The 14,687-nt window shown below is 46.8% G+C and overlaps 1 protein-coding gene across 1 annotated transcript in view; it reads right to left on the bottom strand.

Moving 5' to 3' along the window:
- HERC3 (HECT and RLD domain containing E3 ubiquitin protein ligase 3) overlaps nucleotides 1–6,565 on the bottom strand; it is a 102,301-nt gene extending 95,736 nt beyond the window's left edge. Inside the window, 1 exon segment of the mRNA XM_040327473.1 lies at nucleotides 6,451–6,565. The gene's annotated coding sequence lies outside the window, so the exon portion shown is untranslated.
- Between the last annotated feature and the right edge of the window lie 8,122 nt (nucleotides 6,566–14,687).

The raw sequence follows: 14,687 nt of genomic DNA, 5'->3' as shown, positions 1-14,687 counted from the left end.
AAACAACGGTACCAGGATGATGCCTGCGGCTGCAGGCATCATCCCGGTATAACCCCCGAACGCCGAGGACGCATATATGCGTCCCGTCGGCGTGAAAGGGTTAAGAGGTACGTGCTGACAAAAAAAAAATGTTTTAAAGGGTGAACCTCGTTAATCGCGCGATAAAAAAATTGACGGCGTTAAAATGGGTTTGTGTTAACGCCGTTAATAACGCGTTTAACTGACAGCACTATATATATATATATATATATATATATTTTTTTTTTTTTTTTTTTTGGGGGTATACAACCACTTTAATCAGTTTATTCGTTTTTTGCTAATTTAGTCATGGATTTTTAATATATTTCATCTATTGCAATTTATTTATATTTGTTATAAATTTCTATGCGACTTTGCTAGCACTTATAATTTATTTAGGAGCGCAACATTAAACATTGTTTTTTTTATACTCCTCTATCCTGGGTAGTGTTTGACCCTTTCAGTTGATCTCCTATTAGCGTGGGAATACCCACTTGTACAGGTTCCAGGTACCTTTCCGTCTCACACCCGGAACAAAATAGCACCGGTCGGAGCGGCCCTAGGCCATTCAAATAGCAGCTTTGTATTCTATCAATAATTAAGTTTCCTCTGATTGCCTGAGTCACAGAGGCGGGCTGATGATATCACAATCTCTGACTCAGCCAATAAGAGGAAGCCTTGTATTCATTGATACAATGCAAAGCTACCTATGAATAGCTGAGCACCACTCAGGCCCATGCTGTTTTGTTCTGAGTGTGGGATAGAAAGGTCTCGTCTCACACCTGAAACACAGAGCTGTATACTGTATGTAGCTGTGGCTACTGAGTTTATATAGCTCACTCAGCTTGGCCTGATCAAACTATTTAACACTGTTGTGGGGCCACTTTCCGGTGCGATCTGTCACCCACCGTGTTCACCGGTAACGCTGCCAGTATCCTGTGACCAATCAGATCACATGACAGTTGTACACACTGAAAGGCTAAAATTCATGTCTTTCAATGTGTAGTATTGTGATGAGCTCAGCGATTGGTCACAGTCATCACATGGTACAGACAGGGCCAATCACAGCCCATCTGTACTATATGATTAAATGTAGCCAATCACAATAGTAAACACTGAACGAGTCTTTTTCATTCAGAAAAAAATGGTTGCTTAACCACTTGAGATCCGCGCTATAGACAAAAGACGTCCACAGCGCGGCTCTAAAGTGCCGAGTGGATGTCTTTGGCCGTCTTTTTCCGTGCATTACCCGCGCGCGCCACTGAGGGGGCGCGCAGCGGGTAAACACTGTGCCGGAGCATCGCTGGGAAGCCAATGCGTGTACCTGGCGGCCGTGATGTCCGCTGGGTACACGCGAACGGTAAACACAGAGCTCCACGTCCTGCCAGGGAGAGAGGAGACCGATCTGTGTCTCTTGTACATAGGGACACAGCATCGGTCACCTCCCCCAGTCAGTCCCCTCCCCCCACACAGTTAGAACACACCCAGGGAATACATTTAACCCCTTCCTCACCCCCTAGTGTTAACCCCTTCCCTGCCAGTCACATTTATACAGTAATTAGTGCATTTTTATAGCACTGATCGCTGTATAAATGTGAATGGTCCCAAATTTGTGTCAAAAGTGTCCGATATGTCTGTCGCAATATCGCAGGCCTGACAAAAAAATAATAATCGCAGATCGCCGCCATTACTAGTAAAAAATAAATCATAAATCTGTCCCCTATTTTGTAGGTGCTATAACTTTTGCGCAAACCGATCAAATACGCTTATTGCGATTTTTTTTTTTTAAACAAAAATATGTAGAAGAATACATATCGGCCTAAACCGAGGAAAAAAATATATAAAAAAAAAAAAAATTGGGATATTATTATAACAAAAAGTAAAAAATATTGTGTTTTTTTTCCCAAATTTTCTGTCTTTTTTTGTTTATAGCGCAAAAAATAAAAATCGCAGAGATGATCAAAAACCACCAAAAGAAAGCTCTATTTGTGGGAAAAAATGATAAAAAAAAATTTGGGTACAGTGTTGTATGACCGCGCAATTGTCATTCAAAATGCGTTGGCGCTGAAAGCTGAAAATTGGTCTGGACACAAAGGGGGTTTAAGTGCCCAGTAATGAAGTGGTTAAACCTGTAATATACACAGAGTAGTACATTGTTACTATGGTAACACTGTATTGCTCTGGTCCCTGTATGTAAAAAAAAAAATAAAAACGCGAACGGTCAACCCATCAAATGCCTGGTGTCATAACTGATTACATGTGCATTACCATGGCAACCTTCCTTGGCTGTAAAGGATAGAAAGGTTTACTTCCACTTTACTGCAAGTACAGATGCCATTGTGTGGCCCTTTGGACTTTCCAGGGTCTGCATGTGGGGCCCCCTATATTTACAAATACTGATAAGCTTGGATCCTAGTGCCAACCTACCTGAGTGAGCCCAACAGGAAGCATTGACCTGTATTGGCCAATTATCTGCAGCCGAGGCATTCTTTGGTATACACGCCCCTTGTATACATGCAGCTTCGGGGCGGGGAATGCCTTGGCTGCAGATGACAGCTTCCTGGTGGGCTTTGTCAGGTGGGCTGGGACCAGGGTTTGATCTTGCCTGAGCTCATCCCAACTCCCAACTGACCTGCACTGATTGAGATATGTGCAGGCGTCAGCTACACATTTCATTCGGTAACAAGTACAACCAAAAGGCTATACACAACACCAAAGGGTATTAGTGTGGATGCCCCAGTCCGAGGTCTTTTCATCAGCATTAGATTTCTAGATCTGACTTGTATCACATTCTGCAGGGCTTGCTAGAGAAATCTCATACCAATGATGCACAGGACTGCTCTGCACTCAGCATACACATCATAGAGTTGTCATGGCTGCACATGATCAGCTGATCACAGATCTGAGTCCTCGCCACAGATTACAACAAAGAAATCCCTGAGAACACAAGCTGGACAAGACATCAGAAAGATGGCTGGTCTTCTCAGCAAGGGCCACACTTTCATCCACAAGGATCCCCCAACCATTAGAGACCAATCAGTAACCATTCCCCCAATCACTAGAGCCAATCAGTAACCATTCCCCCAATCACTAGAGCCAATCAGTAACCATTCCCCCAATCACTAGAGCCGATCAGTGACCATACCCCCAATCACTAGAGCCGATCAGTGACCATACCCCCAATCACTAAAGCCAATCACTAGAGCCAATCAGTGACCATTCCCCCAATCACTAGAGCCAATTAGTGACCATTCCCCCAATCACTAGAGCCAATCAGTAACCATTCCCCCAATCACTAGAGCCAATCAGTGACCATACCCCCAATCACTAGAGCCAATCAGTGACCATACCCCAATCACTAGAGCCAATCAGTAACCATTCCCCCAATCACTAGAGCCAATCAGTGACCATTCCCCCAATCACTAGAGCCAATCAGTGACCATTCCCCCAATCACTAGAGCCAATCAGTGACCATTCCCCCAATCACTAGAGCCAATCAGTGACCATTCCCCCAATCACTAGAGCCAATCAGTGACCATACCCCCAATCACTAGAGCCAATCAGTGACCATTCCCCCAATCACTAGAGCCAATCAGTGACCATTCCCCCAATCACTAGAGCCAATCAGTGACCATACCCCCAATCACTAGAGCCAATCAGTGACCATACCCCCAATCACTAGAGCCAATCAGTGACCATTCCCCCAATCACTAGAGCCAATCAGTGACCATACCCCCAATCACTAGAGCCAATCAGTGACCATACCCCCAATCACTAGAGCCAATCAGTAACCATACCCCCAATCACTAGAGCCAATCAGTAACCATACCCCCAATCACTAGAGCCAATCAGTAACCATTCCCCCAGCCTATTATTTTTCCAACCACTAGAGCCAATCAGTAACCATTCCCCCAACCACAGGAGCTAATCAGTAACCATTCCCCCAGCCTGTCATTTCTCCAACTACTAGAGCCAATCAGTAACCATTCCCCCAGCCTGTCATTTCTCCAACCACTATAGCCAATCAGTAACCATTCCCCCAGCCTGTCATTTCTCCAACCACTAGAGCCAATCAGTAATCATTCCCCCAGCCTGTCATTTCTCCAACCACTAGAGCCAATCAATAACTATACCTCTAGCGGCTGTTATTTCTCCAACCACAAGAACAGATTCATAATCATTCCCCCCAGACAAGTAACTATACCCCCAGCCTGTCATTTCCCCAACCACAAGAGACAATCAGTAACCATTCCCCCAGCCTGTCATTTCTCCAACCACAAGAGCCAATCGGTAACCATTCCCCAAGCCTGTCATTTCCCCAACCACAGGAGCCAATCAGTAACCATTCCCCCAACCACAGGAGCTGATCAAATAACCATTCCCCCAGCCTGTCATTTCCCCAACCACAGGAGCCAATCAGTAACCATTCCCCCAGCCTGTCATTTCCCCAACCACAGGAGCCAATTAGTAACCATTCCCCCAGCCTGTCATTTCCCCAAGCACAAGAGCCAATCAGTAACCATTCCCCCAGCCTGTCATTTCCCCAACCACAGGAGCTAATCAGTAACCATTCCCCCAGCCTGTCATTTCCCCAACCACAGGAGCTAATCAGTAACCATTCCCCCAGCCTGTCATTTCCCCAACCACAAGAGCCAATCAGTAACCATTCCCCCAGCCTGTCATTTCCCCAACCACAGGAGCCAATCAGTAACCATTCCCCCAGCCTGTCATTTCCCCAACCACAGGAGCCAATCAGTAACCATTCCCCCAGCCTGTCATTTCCCCAACCACAGGAGCCAATCAGTAACCATTCCCCCAGCCTGTCATTTCCCCAACCACAGGAGCCAATCAGTAACCATTCCCCCAGCCTGTCATTTCCCCAAGCACAAGAGCCAATCAGTAACCATTCCCCCAACCACAGGAGCCAATCAGTAACCATTCCCCCAGCCTGTCATTTCCCCAAGCACAAGAGCCAATCAGTAACCATTCCCCCAGTATGTCATTTCCCCAACCACAGGAGCCAATCAGTAACCATTACCCCAGCCTGTCATTTCCCCAACCACAGGAGCCAATCAGTAACCATTCCCCCAGCCTGTCATTTCCCCAACCACAGGAGCCAATCAGTAACCATTCCCCCAGCCTGTCATTACCCCAACCACAGGAGCCAATCAGTAACCATTCCCCCAGCCTGTCATTTCCCCAAGCACAAGAGCCAATCAGTAACCATTCCCCCAACCACAGGAGCCAATCAGTAACCATTCCCCCAGCCTGTCATTTCCCCAAGCACAAGAGCCAATCAGTAACCATTCCCCCAGCCTGTCATTTCCCCAACCACAGGAGCCAATCAGTAACCATTCCCCCAACCACAGGAGCTAATCAGTAACCATTCCCCCAGCCTGTCATTTCCCCAACCACAAGAGCCAATCAGTAACCATTCCCCCAGCCTGTCATTTCCCCAACCACAGGAGCCAATCAGTAACCATTCCCCCAGCCTGTCATTTCCCCAACCACAGGAGCCAATCAGTAACCATTCCCCCAGCCTGTCATTTCCCCAACCACAGGAGCCAATCAGTAACCATTCCCCCAGCCTGTCATTACCCCAACCACAGGAGCCAATCAGTAACCATTCCCCCAGCCTGTCATTTCCCCAAGCACAAGAGCCAATCAGTAACCATTCCCCCAACCACAGGAGCCAATCAGTAACCATTCCCCCAGCCTGTCATTTCCCCCAAGCACAAGAGCCAATCAGTAACCATTCCCCCAGTATGCCATTTCCCCAACCACAGGAGTCAATCAGTAACCATTCCCCCAACCACAGGAGCCAATCAGTAACCATTCCCCCAGCCTGTCATTTCCCCAACCACAGGAGCCAATCAGTAACCATTCCCCCAGCCTGTCATTACCCCAACCACAGGAGCCAATCAGTAACCATTCCCCCAGCCTGTCATTTCCCCAAGCACAAGAGCCAATCAGTAACCATTCCCCCAACCACAGGAGCCAATCAGTAACCATTCCCCCAGCCTGTCATTTCCCCCAAGCACAAGAGCCAATCAGTAACCATTCCCCCAGTATGCCATTTCCCCAACCACAGGAGCCAATCAGTAACCATTCCCCCAACCACAGGAGCCAATCAGTAACCATTCCCCAAGCACAAGAGCCAATCAGTAACCATTCCCCCAGCCTGTCATTCGTCCAACCACAGGAGCCAATCAGTAACCATTCCCCCAGCCTGTCATTTCCAACCACTGGAGCCGATCCAATCCGTGCGCTCCCAGGTACAGAGACAGGGGTGATGCTGATCTGGGAGGTATTGATTTCATACAGAGAATCAAGCAGAGCGATCATGACAGTGCGATGTACATAGTTGTCTATTACCCCTGGGTGGGTGTGTGCACACAATGGGGCTCGGTGTGATGGGTCGCTGTCGCTTACCTGAGCCCCGGTCATACGAACCTCCCCCCGGCTGATTGCCTGTGTCTTCTCATCATAACAGGGAAGTTTAGGAAATGACTCCCACACAAGCCGCGCCCTCTCTCCTTTGACCGACAGCGAGTCTGATCCAATGGCGGGATGCTAACACAGACAGACACTATGCGGGAGGGAGGGGGCGACTCATACTGCGCTCCTGGTTGGTGTGTAGGTGTTCTCCGACCGCCCACTCCTTCGTCACGTAGGGATGGGCGAGGATCAGGGCTGGATTGGTCGATAGGTCAGGGGCGGTTCCTAGTCCATTGAAAATATATATCTCTATCGGATGCCCACTGAGGAGAACGATTGTATACCTCCCCACAGATACATAGAAGCCGCAGTGCCTGCAAGTTCCGCCCACACTGTCAGTGACATACAGGAGAACCAGGAGTTCCGCCCCTCTGGGTACAGTCATATACTGCCCACACTGTGCCAGCTGGGCACGGTCTGCGGGCTACAAGACACGACAGTACCTGCAAGTCCCGCCCCGGTCCACAGTGACATACTGATAAAGAGCTTGGAAAAAAAAAAAAAGCCCGTGTTCCTTTAAAGCAGGTTAAACAGCATAGTGCTTGGCTTGTGCTATTTAACCACTTCAGCTGCGGAAGATTTACCCCCCTTCCTGATCAGGCCATTTTTTGTAATACGGCGCTGCGTTACTTTAACTGACAATTGCGCAGTCGTGCGACGTTGTACACAAATAAAGTTGATGTCCTTTTCCCCACAAATAGAGCTTTCTTTTGGTGGTATTTGATTACCTCTGTGGTTTTTTATTTTTTTCTCTATAAACAAAAAAAAGAGCGTCACTTTTGGAAAAAAAATATATATTTTTTACTTTCTGCTATAAAACACATCCAATAAAAAAATCTATTTTTTTTTTTTTTTTTATCAATTTAGGCCAATATGTATTCTGCTTCATATTTTTGGTAAAAAAAAGACCAATAAGTGTAAATTGATTGTTTTACGCAAAAAGTTATCGCTTCTACAAAATAGGGAATAGATTTAAGGAATCATTTTTTTAATATTTTTTATATATATATATATATACACAGGTAGTGCAGAATTATTAGGTAAGTTGTATTTTTGAGGATTCATTTTATTATTGAACAACAACCATGTTCTCAATGAACCCAAAAAACTCATTAATATCAAAGCTGAATATTTTTGGAAGTAGTTTTTAGTTTGTTTTTAGTTTTAGCTATTTTATGGGGATATCTGTGTGTGCAGGTGACTATTACTGTGCATAATTATTAGGCAACTTAACAAAAAATATATATATACCCATTTCAATTATTTATTTTTACCAGTGAAACCAATATAACATCTCAACATTCACAAATATACATTTCTGACATTCAAAAACAAAACAAAAACAAATCAGTGACCAATATAGCCACCTTTCTTTGCAAGGACACCCAAAAGCCTGACATCCATGGATTCTGTCAGTGTTTTGATCTGTTCACCATCAACATTGCGTGCAGCAGCAACCACAGCCTCCCAGACACTGTTCAGAGAGGTGTACTGTTTTCCCTCCTTGTAAATCTCACATTTGATGATGGACCATAGGTTCTCAATGGGGTTCAGATCAGGTGAACAAGGAGGCCATGTCATTAGTTTTTCTTCTTTTATACCCTTTCTTGCCAGCCACGCTGTGGAGTACTTGGACGCGTGTGATGGAGCATTGTCCTGCATGAAAATCATGTTTTTCTTGAAGGATGCAGACTTCTTCCTGTACCACTGCTTGAAGAAGGTGTCTTCCAGAAACTGGCAGTAGGACTGGGAGTTGAGCTTGACTCCATCCTCAACCCGAAAACGCCCCACAAGCTCATCTTTGATGATACCAGCCCAAACCAGTACTCCACCTCCACCTTGCTGGCGTCTGAGTCGGACTGGAGCTCTCTGCCCTTTACCAATCCAGCCACGGGCCCATCCATCTGGCCCATCAAGACTCACTCTCATTTCATCAGTCCATAAAACCTTAGAAAAATCAGTCTTGAGATATTTCTTGGCCCAGTCTTGACGTTTCAGCTTGTGTGTCTTGTTCAGTGGTGGTCGTCTTTCAGCCTTTCTTACCTTGGCCATGTCTCTGAGTATTGCACACCTTGTGCTTTTGGGCACTCCAGTGATGTTGCAGCTCTGAAATATGGCCAAACTGGTGGCAAGTGGCATCTTGGCAGCTGCACGCTTGACTTTTCTCAGTTCATGGGCAGTTATTTTGCGCCTTGGTTTTTCCACACGCTTCTTGCGACCCTGTTGACTATTTTGAATGAAACGCTTGATTGTTCGATGATCACGCTTCAGAAGCTTTGCAATTTTAAGAGTGCTGCATCCCTCTGCAAGATATCCTGTCAAGTCCTTCTTTTGACCCATTTTGCCAAAGGAAAGGAAGTTGCCTAATAATTATGCACACCTGATATAGGGTGTTGATGTCATTAGACCACACACCTTCTCATTACAGAGATGCACATCACCTAATATGCTTAATTGGTAGTAGGCTTTCGAGCCTATACAGCTTGGAGTAAGACAACATGCATAAAGAGGATGATGTGGTCAAAATACTCATTTGCCTAATAATTCTGCACTCCCTGTATATATATATATATATATATATATATATATATATATATATATATATATATATATATATATATTACATGCCTCTGTAATCCTGCAGTCTCTCCTCTATCCCTCCCTCCCTGTCTGTCAGCTCCTGGGTGTGTGAGCAATAAGTGGGGCTGAGCGGACAGCAGTCATGTGACCTCTCGCCGTTCTCCTCCCCTGATCTAAGGGCTACAGAAGGAGAGGCTGAGCGGACAGCAGTCACGTGACCTCTCGCCGTTCTCCTCCCCTGATCTAAGGGCTACAGAGGGAGAGGCTGAGCGGACAGCAGTCACGTGACCTCTCGCCGTTCTCCTCCCCTGATCGAACTGCTACAGAGGGAGAGGCTGAGCGGACAGCAGTCACGTGACCTCTCGCCGTTCTCCTCCCCTGATGGAAGGGCTACAGAGGGAGAGGCTGAGCGGACAGCAGTCACGTGACCTCTCGCCGGTCTCCTCCCCTGATTTAAGGGCTACAGAGGAAGAGGCTGAGCGGACAGCAGTCATGTGACCTCTCGCCGTTCTCCTCCCCTGATCTAAGGGCTACAGAGGGAGAGGCTGATCGGACAGCAGTCACGTGACCTCTCACCGTTTTCCTCCCCTGATCTAAGGGCTACAGAGGGAGAGGCTGAGCGGACAGCAGTCACGTGACCTCTCGCCGTTCTCATCCCCTGATCTAAGGGCTACAGAGGGAGGGGCTGAGCGGACAGCAGTCATGTGACCTCTCGCCGTTCTCCTCCCCTAATCTAAGGGCTACAGAGGGAGGGGCTGAGCGGACAGCAGTCACGTGACCTCTCAACGTTCTCCTCCCCTGATCTAAGGGCTACAGAGGGAGGGGCTGAGCGGACAGCAGTCACGTGACCTCTCGACATTCTCCTCCCCTGATCTAAGGGCTACAGAGGGAGGGGCTGAGCGGACAGCAGTCACGTGACCTCCCGCCGTTCTCCTCCCCTGATCTAAGGGCTACAGAGAGAGGGGCTGAGCGGACAGCAGTCACGTGACCTCCCGCCACTCTCTTTCTCTGATCTAAGGGCTACAGCGGTTCACCTGTGCCCACCAGTGCCCATAAAAGCTGCCCACTAATGCCGTCTATCAGTGCTGTATATCAGTGCCTCCTCATCAGTGCAGCCTCATTAGCGCACATCAGTGAAGGAGATAAATTACTTATTTAAAAAAAATTGTAACAGAAACAAAGAAAAATGTAATTTGGGTACAGCATTGCATGACCGTGCAATTGTCATTCAAAGTGTGACAGAACTGAAAGCTGAAAATTGGCCTGGGCATGAAGGGGGTGGAAGTTCCCAGTATTGAAGTGGTTAAACAAACATTTACATCAGAGGTAGGCAACCCATTAGAGGTGGAGATCTACCTGAACAACACAGGAGAAGTCAAGGATCACTGGACACAGTGTCGCCTCCTCACACCTGATTTAAACCTCTAATTGCAAGAATACCGTGTCGCAACGGCGTGCATTGCACGGAAATCATGGGCTTCAATCAGGTGGTGAGAAGGCAACATATCGCCTCCTCGCCACCTTTCAACACACATACTCGGATCACTTTTCACAGAAGCAGCACTTGAATGAGCCCAGCAGCGGCACCTTAGGGTTCGTTCACACATAAAGTTGGGGGTGTTAAAACACCAGGATATAATAGAAGTCTATGGCTAAGCGCAGCAAACCCGCAGGAAAGCTGCACTGCACCCACTGTGTGGGTAAACTGCAGCACATCAGTGTAAAAGTAGCCCTATATTCAGTGGCGGCCCGTCCATAGGGGGCGCCCGGGCGCCGCCCCCTCCTCCTGTAGTCACAAAAATATATATATATATTTTTTTAAATGGCCACTTTTAAAAAAAAATTGTCCTTTAACTAAGTGAACTTAGGCGCCGGACATCAGTGCCCTATGGGAAGCGCCACGTCAATGCAATCACGAGATTGCAGACGCGGAGCTTTATTTGCGGGCTTTTAACCTGCCTTGCGGCGCAATGCAAAGCGCCGATTAGCTTCCGTCCCTTGGAGTCACTATGGGCGCCGGGCGGGAGCATTGTTTTAGCTGTTACTTCTGGGTTTTGTGGTATAGACGAAAACCGTAAGTGACGTCACGTCTGCAGCTCCGTTCTTTGCATGGCCCGAGCAGAGCTGCAAGCACGGTAAGAAGAGCTGTCCAGTTCTCATGTAGATGTCTTTGCTGCTTGCTAGATCCCACATCCCACCCTGATCCCTAATTACTTAGTCAGTCAGCAGTGCATTAACCTGATCTCCACCCATCCACCTCGGAGCCTTATATTATAACCTGCTGGGACTTGTAGTTCTCCATCTTCTCCTGAGGCTCAGGTGCATGCAATCCACCTTCTATGGGACTACAAGTCCCAGCAGTGAGAGAAAAACTGCACAAATATGGTGGATTGCATGCACCTGAGCCCCAAGAGAATATGGAGAACTACAAGTCCCAGCAGGTTATAATATAAGGCTCCGAGGTGGATGGGTGTGCATTGAATGCACCTGAGCCCCAGGAGAAGATGGAGAACTACAAGGAGGATGAGTGGTCATGCCTTTTTTTTCCAATGCTGGGACTTGTAGTAGTGTTGTGCTTGTAAGAAGAAGAGGTTGGAGCCTGGAGGAGTTTGTCTGCCCTGCCACCCTGTGTTAGTCTAGGGGGGGGGATGATTGCTGTGTCCACCACCCCCCTGCCATGTGTAGCACTGTAGCTGACCTGATTTGGGGGGGGGGGGGGGGGGGGGGGGGGGTTTGCAAAATGCAGATACGTGCGATTTACAGGGTGCAGAATTCAGATAAGTGCGATTTACAGGTTGCAGAATGCAGATACGTGTGATTTACAGGGTGCAGAATTCAGATAAGTGCGATTTACAGGTTGCAGAATGCAGATACGTGTGATTTACAGGGTGCAGAATTCAGATAAGTGCGATTTACAGGTTGCAGAATGCAGATACGTGTGATTTACAGGGTGCAGAATTCAGACAAAGTGCTATTTACACGGTGCAGAATGGAGATAAGTGCGATTTACAGGGTGCATAGTGCAGATATGTGCTATTTACAGGGCGCAGAATGCAGATATGTGCTATATACAGGGTGCAGAATGCAGATATGTGCTATTTACAGGGCGCAGAATGCAGATATGTGCTATATACAGGGTGCAGAATGCAGATATGTGCGATTTACAGGGTGCAGAATGCAGATATGTGCGATTTACAGGGTGCAGAATTCAGATAAGTGCTATTTACACGGTGCAGAATGCAGATAAGTGCGATTTACAGGTTGCAGAATTCAGATATGTGTGATTTACAGGTTGCAGAATTCAGATAAGTGCTATTTACAGGGTGCAGAATGCAGATATGTGCTATTTACAGGGTGCAAAATGCAGATATGTGCGGTGGCGTTTACCCTTGAAACCGATTTTTAAACCGCGGATTGGCGGTAAAAACGTCTGCAGCCCCAGTGCCGGGTATGCACTTTTACAGTAAGAGGCCATCTGGCTTTTTCTTTGTTTTAATTGATGTTTTAATTAAAAGCAATATTACGCTATTGGATCTCCCTGTTTTTTTTGCATATATACCCCAATTGGAACGCCTGGAGATGAGGCTTACATATCTTTCCCTATCATCATGTGTGCAGGCACAATCCTGCTCAAGTCTGTGTGACTATCTTTTTAATTAAAGTAGTCAACTGGTAAGAGCATTTAATTTTCAACACACCTTGGGTGTAAAGAAGATAAAAGTGTGGTGGTGGCCCTTTATACTTTCTTCACTTTAGCAAGATCACGGTAAAATAAGAAGATTTCATTGTCTATTTATGCACAGTATTGGGACTATTTTTTGTCATTTATTGTTATGACGGGGGTGTGGCCGGATGTAGGAGTGTGGAGCGTGGAGTGTGGAGAGTGAGCGAGGCAGAGATGTGAGAAGTGGAGAGGTGTGTGCCTAAACCTCCCATGTATCTCTCCCCCCCTACAGGCATATGAAATGGCCATGCTGGGAGCGCTGCTTAAATTGCCTAAGTAGCTGAAGCTAAGTAGCTGAAGTCTGGTCCCCTTACCTGCTGAACTTTTTTTTTTTCCCTACCACGCCGTATCTGCTCCATAGCCTCTCTGATAGAGGCGGTTTACCTGCATCGCTGGACGGGAGCTGTTGATGTTCTGCGCCCTGCGGGGGGGGCTTTTTTTTGCTTACCTGCTCGTTATCCGTCCCATCTGGGGAGCTTCTGGAGCCAGGGAGAGAGCGGAGGAGACCCGGGGTGGAAGCGTAGCTGCAGCAGGCGAGCTGGCCGCGTGATTGGACGACGGTGGTCAGCTGACCAGCCCATGTGACCGGCCGTGTCAGTCCCAGCGCGGATCGGCGTTTCCTGGCTGTTGGAGGCTCGGGGAGGCACGAGAGATAGCCAGGGGGGTCTGCTTACTCTGCAGTACTGAACCAGGTTAATAAGGAGGACTCACTCCCCCCCTGTATCGCTACATTAAAAGCCTCACAGCCCTGTTGTAAGGAGGAGAAGCAGCGGGGAAAACTTGCAAAAACACCATAAAAGTGAGTAAAATCTTGCACAAACAGTGACGTATGGATTACATTGTGCCTTGAATGGACCTGTACTGTGGTATGCTGTCTGGACTGGATATATATCAAATATACCAATAGTGCTGTGCTGTGCTGGGCATTGAGACATGGTTTGGCTATATGCCTAATGAAGTAACTGCTCAGTGAAGTAAAATGAAGTAAAGTGAAATAAGAGTATATACATTGTACACTACAGTGAGGAAAACTGAGACTTTTCCACTTTACACTCGTGAAACAGGACTACTGATCATTCTTTATTTATGATCTCTGGCACACAGCTGGTGTGATATCCTGCTTTTGGACTTGTTGTCTAGCACTTCCAAACAATTAAGCACTGCGCCATTGATTAGCTGTATTGCTACCTATGGAGGCCCTATATGAGTTGCTGGACTTTCGCTGGTTTTAAATGAATTAATGGTGCTGTACTGTGCTGTGATGTGCATTGATAAATGGACTGATTATAATCCTAAATCTAAATGAATTCAGCTGCACAAAGAAGTAAAGTGAAGTAAAGTGAGAGTACGCATACTGCATACTGTATCGAGGATAAAAGGGATTTCTTCATTATACGCTTGAAATACAGAGTTATTGATCTAATAGCCATTACTGGTCTCAATGTGATTATATACTGCTCATCTGGACCAGGACCAGCTGGAGATTGAGCATTAATGGTCAATTTATTTTGTTTTTCCTTTTTGATTGTTCGTTCTCTTCTTTAAAGGGGAAAAGGGAAAAAACAGAAGTTTTTTTTTCTCTCGATAATGTCTGGGCCGCAAGCATTAAGGTCAGCAAAAGACAAGGTGGGGGTAGCTGCGGTAGCAGCAGCCAAATTAGAAAAATATGTTCTTTCATCAGAGCAGACCCCCATTAAAAATGGCTCAATACCCCAGGCCTCTGCCAAAATAAATACAGAGAGACGAAGCCAAGGCCAAACAGCGGCAGCGGCAGTAAGCAAAACTTCAGTTAATAAGAACGCAGCGCCCATAGTTATGGATCCAAAAGTAACCCCCAGGCCTGAAGATGCTCCCACAATAAAAGACG

This window comes from Rana temporaria, chromosome 1, assembly GCF_905171775.1.
Source record: "Rana temporaria chromosome 1, aRanTem1.1, whole genome shotgun sequence".
In the NCBI taxonomy this organism is placed as follows: Eukaryota; Metazoa; Chordata; class Amphibia; order Anura; family Ranidae; genus Rana; species Rana temporaria.
This window is presented reverse-complemented; position numbering and strand designations above follow the sequence as displayed.